We start from the raw sequence: 7,995 nt of genomic DNA, 5'->3' as shown, positions 1-7,995 counted from the left end.
TGGTATCTTTCACAAAATCTAATTCAGACTGAAAAAAGGTAAAGGCTTGATGAACTACTTGTGCATCCTGTCCAGAACATCTTTAGGAAGAATTGAATATGGGGGGTTGATGACTTTGAAATGCTTAACCATTAGCATTCATTCCTGACATCTCCTTAGGAGCCCACTCAGAATTAAAGCAGAAACAATGATGCAAAGCCAGGCTACTTTGCACTCTCTGGATTGATTTTTTGAGAAACTGTCTGTTGTCCAAGAAATATTTGCAGAAAATAACTGGGAGAATAATTTAGACTAGTGATACCTTGTGGAAAATTGGTGACATCTGGGACACCATTCCTGAGAAGGAGAAAGTAGGCAAATCTGTTATTGTCTGTGACTTACTTTAGCTCTGGTAGCTGCTTTTGGTTTGATGAGGGTTTTGTTGGTTTTTTTGAAAGAATTTACTTAACAAAGAAGACATATTTTCCCTCTGGGATAAATAACCTCCCATAATTGCACAACTCCACTGGTTTTTAATCAAGTCTGTGTGCCCACAGTAAGTGGTCTTTCGTTTTCTGGCCAAACACCAGTATTTGCAAGCTACATGGAAAACCTTTCCTCTGGAGCTACACAGCACCATAAGGTTTGTAGTTCCACAGGGGCTGATTTGTGCTAACATGCAGCAGGGCATCATGTCAAATTCTGCAGAGTATAAGCTTTCCCCCATAGCAATACAACATGCATTTTCTAGCCATCCTATAACAAAAACCTCCTGAATACAAAGAAAAGCTGGCTTGGTTTCCTGAATTGCCTCTCAAGAGGGAGGGAAGACAGGGAGCAAGAGTGATCTTCTGTGCTTGCTTGCCTGTTTGTTCTTAAACCTACTGAGGCCCAGTTAAATAGTAATGCTGTTCAACTCTTCTTTTTGTCAATGAACTCCAGCTACTCTCAAAATGTGGTAGTTTCCAGACACGAGGGACACCAGTAGTGTGTTTTCAGTCTGACAAAGTCCTAAGAGCTTCCCCATTAATTTCTACATGAACACAGCTATAAGCAGCATGAAATTTCCCCCCAAGTCTATGGCACAAGGTGGAGCCAAGCTGTCATCTCACACTTGACCTAAGATGACCCTGGTAGGGCTGCCAAACCTTCTGGTCACAGAGCTCCAAAGGGAGCACAGCCCACGTGCTGAACTGCTTTCATAGCAGGGGAAGGGCACAAGAGGAGGACCCTGTCCCGCTTTTACCCTTTTCCAATTAGTTTCTAAAGTGATGATGTTGAGAATGTTTTTGCTCCCACATTAATAAAATGGAGCAGTTTTGGCCTGAAATCCCTCAAAGTGTCATTTTTACTCTACTTTGCTCTTAACTTTAAGGGTTTGGATTTTTTTATTAATTACTAATCAACCACTCTCCAGCTGCAGTACTACCACGTAGGACAGAGTTGCCTCCAGAGTCTATTTAAATTAAACACAGACCTACTAAATAGACACCAAGTGCCAGAAGATCTCTTTTGGAGGGAGAAGAGGGGAGAAACAGCTTTCCAGTTCACACTGCCAATGTGTTTCTGAACCAAAGGATGACACCTTTCTGACTTCAGGACATTATTGTCTTTCTCTGGCAGAACATGTGTTCTGAAAGCCTATAGCTGTGTCATCTTCAAGCTGACATTTCGCGGGGATACTACAAGCAAGGTACAGCCAGCCTGGCTTGGGATTGCACAGGAGACATCCAAGACAGCACATGTAATTCAGCTGATATTACAACCCTGCCAGAGGCAAGGCTGACTCCAGACCCAGCCAAGGCTCTGTGCAGGTTTGTAGGTGAAGCCAACCAGCCTTGTGGATGATGCACAGCCAGGGCAGACCCTGGGAAGCAGCTGAATTTTTAAATACGGACAGGCTGTGCCCGTGACCCCCTTGGATATGTGTCATGGAAAGTTTGAACCAGGCCGGGGAAGCTGAGCTGTCCCCACTCCTGTGCCTCTGGAGGCTGTACATGGAGATTGTCTTGAGGTTGGGTGGCAGTGGTGCAAGAACAAGCTCACATCTTATTGTTCTGTATCTCATCCAACCCTCCCTTCATCAGCATAAACACCAGCCAAAAAGAGGGCTCTGGAAAGGCTGGAAAGGCTCAGGGGCTTTGGGAGGAAGAGCAATCAGTGCCTAGCAGCAGGTCAGTGCTCAGGCTGGTCCCTTCCCACAGTTTGATTGTGTGGCTGTCTCCCAGCTCAGCGTGCACATGGGCTGCTGGCCAGGCACTGGAGGCTGTTTCAACACAAGGATTTATGGTGAGCTCTGGGAGGCTTGGAGGGGGTTGTGGCTGGGAGAGAGTGGCCCCTGGAGAGAGCAGCAGATGTATTGTGCAGCACTGCTGTTCTGGGCCAGCATCTCCCCTCCTTGCCTGTGCAGGATGGATGCCACAGAGCAGGAAACATCAGTCAAACCTGCTCTCTCACACATACATAGCACTCCCTCCTTCCATGCACGCATTAAACCTTCACTGGAACAGAATTCCATCGCTTTATTCATCCCTCGGGCTGCCAATTCAAGAAGCATTTCCCAGCCTGGACCCAAGGGGTTAAGGTGGGTTGTTAACTTCAAAGTTGGGCTCTTTGGGGATCTGAGCAGTGTGGGTCATGGACATCCTTGCGGGCAGGTCCCTTCTCTCCATGCTGTGAAGAGCAGATGTGGCATAAAAACTTATTTTTGGGGAGGGCATGATTAATCTTTGCTTCTTAGAGGATGACAAATATATTATATTCGCTGACATGCACACGCATTCTCCTCTGCTGACGGGTGACCCTTGTCTTAATGCCAAGCGTGTGAGATCCAGCTCTGTAAACGAAGAGGAGAGCTTTGCAAGCTCATTAATGCTTTGAAGTCGCTCATTAGGAGCAGATTCCTCGGGAGCTGGCGAGCACAACACCCTTTGTGAGCATGATTTCATTTGATATTAATGTGGGTGCTGCAGCTGGAGGCATCCAGGGATGCTGTGCTGTGATTGTGCACACACAGACCAGCACGGCAGATTGCTGTGGCTGTAATGAGCAGGGTAAAAAGGGAAAGTTTCTGTCCCCTCTTGTGAGTTTTCCTCCTGGCAGCATATGAATAGGTTAACCCAGTCCTCCACTGAGCTGAGGACGTGCAGCATTCTCTCGTGGGATGTCTGGAATATTTCTACCTTTCTTCCTACTACCTGTGAATTATCTCTGGAGGCCAGGGTGACCCCCACCCCGGACTGAGGAGCTCTGAGTCACCCTTTTTTGAGGTCTGGAGATGTCCCTTTTCAGTGCCTCTCACCTTTCCATCAGCCAGTCAGAAGCCCTCCAAGTGGTCAGCTACCCCAGGGCGAAGCAGTGAGCAGTCCCTGTGGAAGAAAAGAGGAAATTGCTCTCACCCTGAAGCAGGACAGGACCAGGACAGCCTGGCTGAGAGTATGTCCAGCAGACAGAATCCTCTAGTGAAAGGGCCTGGCAGAGCTTCTCTGTGTCATAATGTCCCTGTGTGAAGGTGCTGGCCGGAGAAGATTGATCATGGCTGAATTCAGAAACAGAAATTATCAGGCTCCTGTGGCATAAGGGCTTAAGACTTCCTGCACGTGAGCACCTGGGGGTTGTGGGTTTGAATCCCATGAGGCTCAGTAGTGGTGTTTGGTTTTTTTCTTCTCCCCTGATGATGGAAACAGAGCTTTACCTCACCCCAAAGAGAAAATAAAGATCTTCCTGTACCCTCTATCTGTCCCAGCTAAATGCTCCAGCAGACACCTTATGCAGACAGGAGGGGGTAAGGAGTGGAACCTGGGGTGCAGAGCCAGGGCTTTAACTGTGTGCTGTGTCTGACTGAGAGCTGCCCGGCTGTCAGAGCTGCTCCCTTCCCCCGAGGACCCAGAGTCCTGCTCCAGGGTCTCTGTTGGCACCACCACCAGTGACTGTGCTCCTTGCACAAGGATCCAGGGTGGCACACGGGGGCTGTGCCTTTCTTCACGGCCCATGAGGCCTGCTCTCTCCTAGTGAGATGTTCCATCAGTTGCTGGGGACGATAAAGAAAGCAGTTAGGATGGAATGGTGTCACTGGGCTTGGGAAGCGTCCTGGGTTGGGACCCTGAGGAGTTGGTGAGGTGTGAGCTCAGGGAGGAGCTGGTGGGCCAGGGGAGAGCCCAGAGCCCACCAGGATGGCCGAGTGGTGAAGGCGTTGGACTTAAGATCCAATGGGCACATGCCCGCGTGGGTTCGAACCCCACTTCTGGTAGGAGCCTCCTTTTCCTGCATGTCCAAAATTCCCAGCCCAGCTTTTGGGGCATCACTTCAGAGCAGGAATGGGATCTCTGGCCCCGTGCCTGAGGAGCTGAGGCCATTCCATGCTCCAGCGTGAGGACCCTGGTGGGACTGAACCTCCCTGCCATCCAGGCTGAATGTGTTCAGAGACACAAGCCAGCCTCTCTGGCACACAGGCTGTGGATCTCCTTTTCCCTGCAGGGAGAGCTGACACAGTCATAGGCTTGAATCCCACATGGTCCCAAAATAGCAACTTGTTTTTCCCATGGCAGAAATAGAAAAACCTGATTACCCAGAAGGGGGAAATAAAAAGGTGTTGAGCACTAAATATTTTGGGCAAGTCACAGGGGGAAACCAGTGCGAAAAAGTGGATTTAGGGAAACAGATTCGGAATTTGTGAAGTTTGTTTCTTTTACCAGTCCCGCCCTATGACCCCAGACCCACTGCAGGCTCACCCAAAGCAACATTTGGCACTCTCTGAGGGGATTTGGCAGACTCACAACCCCTGGAGGAAACCAGCATGGCAGGAAGGAGTTCCTCATGCTGCTGGTTAGATTTGGGAACTGCATGAGGAGCTGAGAGCTGCTCCTCTGTTGCACAGTGTCACTGTGCCATGGTCTATTTTGGGTCAGTGCCTCCAAATGCCCACGAGACTTTTGCTCCCTTCCTTGTGTGCGTGGACGGGAACAGATATTTCCCCAGTAGAGGGTTAGGCTGCTGGACTCACAGAGATGCTGTCAGGTTTTCATTTGGCTGCTTTGCTCCAGCCCGAGGCCAATCGGAAATGTCCTGCTGCTGGGACATGATTTGAAGTGATGGTGTTAATTTGGTTAATTAGGATTCCTGGGAAGCGTGCGCTTCTTGCAAATCAGCTTACCATTGCAGTATCACTGCAAAGAGTTATTTGCTGGTGCATGGGGTTATGTATGAATTTATGATTATGATGTAGGACCATTAATTTCATGTTTGTGGCAGATGATACAGCTCAATTAAAAGTTGCACGTTGAGATCTTTGGCTCTGTCTGATACGTGGGAATCAGATGGTGGCCTCCAGGAAGTCTTAAAGGGCCTTATGAGTGGCCATATAACAAATGGGGCAAGACCCAGAGGAGAGGACAGGGGAGGAATTACTCTGCTCCTCTCCCATTAGATTAGTGCTGGGAGGGAAATTTTGTGCATATCTGCTATAGTTGACTTGTTGCAACTAACCTCAGTCATTAAGTGACGCAAAGAATGACAAACACATCTCTGAGATATCCCAGGGGGTGTCAGCAGCACTGTGGGTCAAGTCCTTTGCCTCTGATGGCTTGGAGTCAGACTCCTGTCTAGTTCACGTGTCAAAGGCATTTGGTGGCCTCTGCTGAGTTCAAAACTGAAATCTCCTCATTTGAGCTTCTCTGTTGATCCATATTCTCACAAAGCTTGTGTTTTTACTGCCCAAGGGGTATGGGTTCTGTGTGTTTCAGATCCCTCGAGGGTGCTTATCCACTTTGCAAAACTATTGGATAGACAGAGCATCATCTGAGGGCACCAGGAGCTCAATTAACAGCTTTGTATGGCACAGCCCACCAGAGTTGTAGGGGTGGCTGGGGCCAAATATTAATGAGTCAGGACTGAGACCAAATGACAGACTCCTGTAAGAGTCTGGGGCTGGAGACTGAGGGATTGTCCAGTGGCCAGGGTAGGGAAAGGCTGTGGGGACTGATAAGTGAACTGCCTTACATGAGGCCATAGCTTTCCCCTTTCTCACCCCACATCCTCAAAGGGGCTGACAGAGTTAAAAAAAGAGTAGCTTGTTCAAAAGCCATTTCCATGTATCATATTTATTAAGACAGTTACTGCAGGTTAAATATCAATAGTTTATTGCAAATATATTTATTATAGATTAACTATGCAGTATCCACATCAGTTATGTTGTGGTTAAAAGTAAGCCTCAGTGAAAGGTTTTTAATAATGAATTTGTGTTGAAGTAGTGGATAATAAGTATCTTTAGCAATCTTATTCTCAATTTCATATGACAGTTTTATGTTCAATAAATACCCAGAGATTATTAAAAACATATTTATCAAAGATTAACAGTGATGAAACAGATACAAATCTAAGCTGTTAAGCTCAATATGCATACTTACAATAATCAATTCCTATATTAAACCACAATAATGGCCTTGTTTAATTTAAATGCAATGGGTTTTTTTTGGTCTTCGTAAGTCTGTCTTTTGCTGTGTGGTCCTGCTTGCAGGTCTCAGATTGGGCACATCAATATGGGACATTTGGACATCAAATAAATCAAATACTTAGGTAAAAGCAAAACACTCCTAGAATAAGGCAGGCTGTTTCAGGAATAGGGAGCCAGATCTTCCAAAAATGTAGGTTAAAGCCAGTCCACAGACACCAGAGCAGCTACTCTAGCTTGTCTCCACTCCATATCCCTGAGAAATCCCCATATTCAGTCTAACCTATAGCTCATACCACTACCTGCAACCACACCATTTCCAGGACTGGGGCTCTGGAGCAGGAACTCCCCACTTTACAACCACAGATGCACCCACACTGTCTTGGATACTGAAAGCTGCTGCCTGCCTTGCATCCTGTTATTACCTAGCACTTGGAGGCAGAGTGCTAAAATGAGCTAACTGTGTGGGAGATAAACAAAACGTTATTGTTTTAGTCTTGTATTGCTGCTGTTCTAATTGCTGGCTGCTGAGTGTTGAGAGCTGGTACCTGTGCCTGTGCCTCTGCCCCCTCTGCCTCTAGGTGCTGTTAGCTCTGCCCCAGGCACACACTGACTGTAAAAAGTGCCATGGGCTGTCTGGGTGCTTTGTGGAGTGTTGGTGGCCTTTGGACCACAGGAGGATTTAGATTCCTGAATCCTTCCAACAGCTGGCTGGGAACTCCACAAAGTATCTCCCAGCTGGTCTGGATCCAGTGCCCCATCCCAACATGTGATGGTGGTTTGATCTGATGTTTGAACTTGCACTTGTCCATCAGTGGAGCTAAGTCCCAAATCCAGATGAGGACACGAATCATAGAAACCCAGATTTGAGGGAAACACTGTCTAAAACATGAGCTGTGCCATGACAACAGGAGGACTGTGGTGTTGTCCTTATATATTGAGAGGTATCTGCCTTTTGTGATTACAGGATCTCAGAAAACAATCTGAGAGGGATGGACACTGCTGCTCAGCAGTATCTCAAGTATACAGTGATTTTCCATCACTGAATTTTCTGTTGATTTATTTTCTTTAGGAGTTTGAAAGCAGGCTCAGGCACTGCTTTAAGGGATGCTACTTCTTCATGTTAGAGTAGTTCAGTAGGGTCAGGAGTATGCATGGGGCTACCAGGAAGCTCTTCAAAGGGAAAGCAGAGTCAAGAGATGACGAAGGCAGCTGGGAAGCCTTTTGGAGATGGACAGACCTGTTGGAGAGGTGATGGCTGAGAGGAAATAAGGAGCTTCTGGCCTGTGTCAGCCAACTGGTATATGGAGATGTGTGTGTTTATGTGTATCTCTCTTGATCTCCTGGTATGGGAGTCCCATCTGTGCTTGTGGAACCAGTATATGGTGCAAGTGTCAGCTTTGAGGGACGTGTTTGACTCGAAAGATGGCCCATATGACCAGGGAAGATCTTTCTGTGCTTACCTGGGCAAGGACAGTGCTGGCTCCATTGGATGCTGTAGGGATCCATCATCATATTTTGTCAATGTCTGGTCTGCATGACTCTTCCAGTGACCATCTGTGTCAGGA

The 7,995-nt window shown here is 47.4% G+C and overlaps 1 non-coding gene across 1 annotated transcript; it reads left to right on the top strand.

The window, feature by feature from the left end:
- Window positions 1-4,145: 4,145 nt before the first annotated feature.
- TRNAL-UAA (transfer RNA leucine (anticodon UAA)) lies at window positions 4,146-4,228 on the top strand. Its single transcript has one exon. It is a non-coding gene; the product is annotated as a tRNA-Leu (tRNA).
- Window positions 4,229-7,995: the final 3,767 nt, after the last annotated feature.

The sequence above is a fragment of the Sturnus vulgaris genome, chromosome 11 (assembly GCF_052056855.1).
Source record: "Sturnus vulgaris isolate bStuVul1 chromosome 11, bStuVul1.hap1, whole genome shotgun sequence".
Classification (NCBI taxonomy): domain Eukaryota; kingdom Metazoa; phylum Chordata; class Aves; order Passeriformes; family Sturnidae; genus Sturnus; species Sturnus vulgaris.
This window is presented reverse-complemented; position numbering and strand designations above follow the sequence as displayed.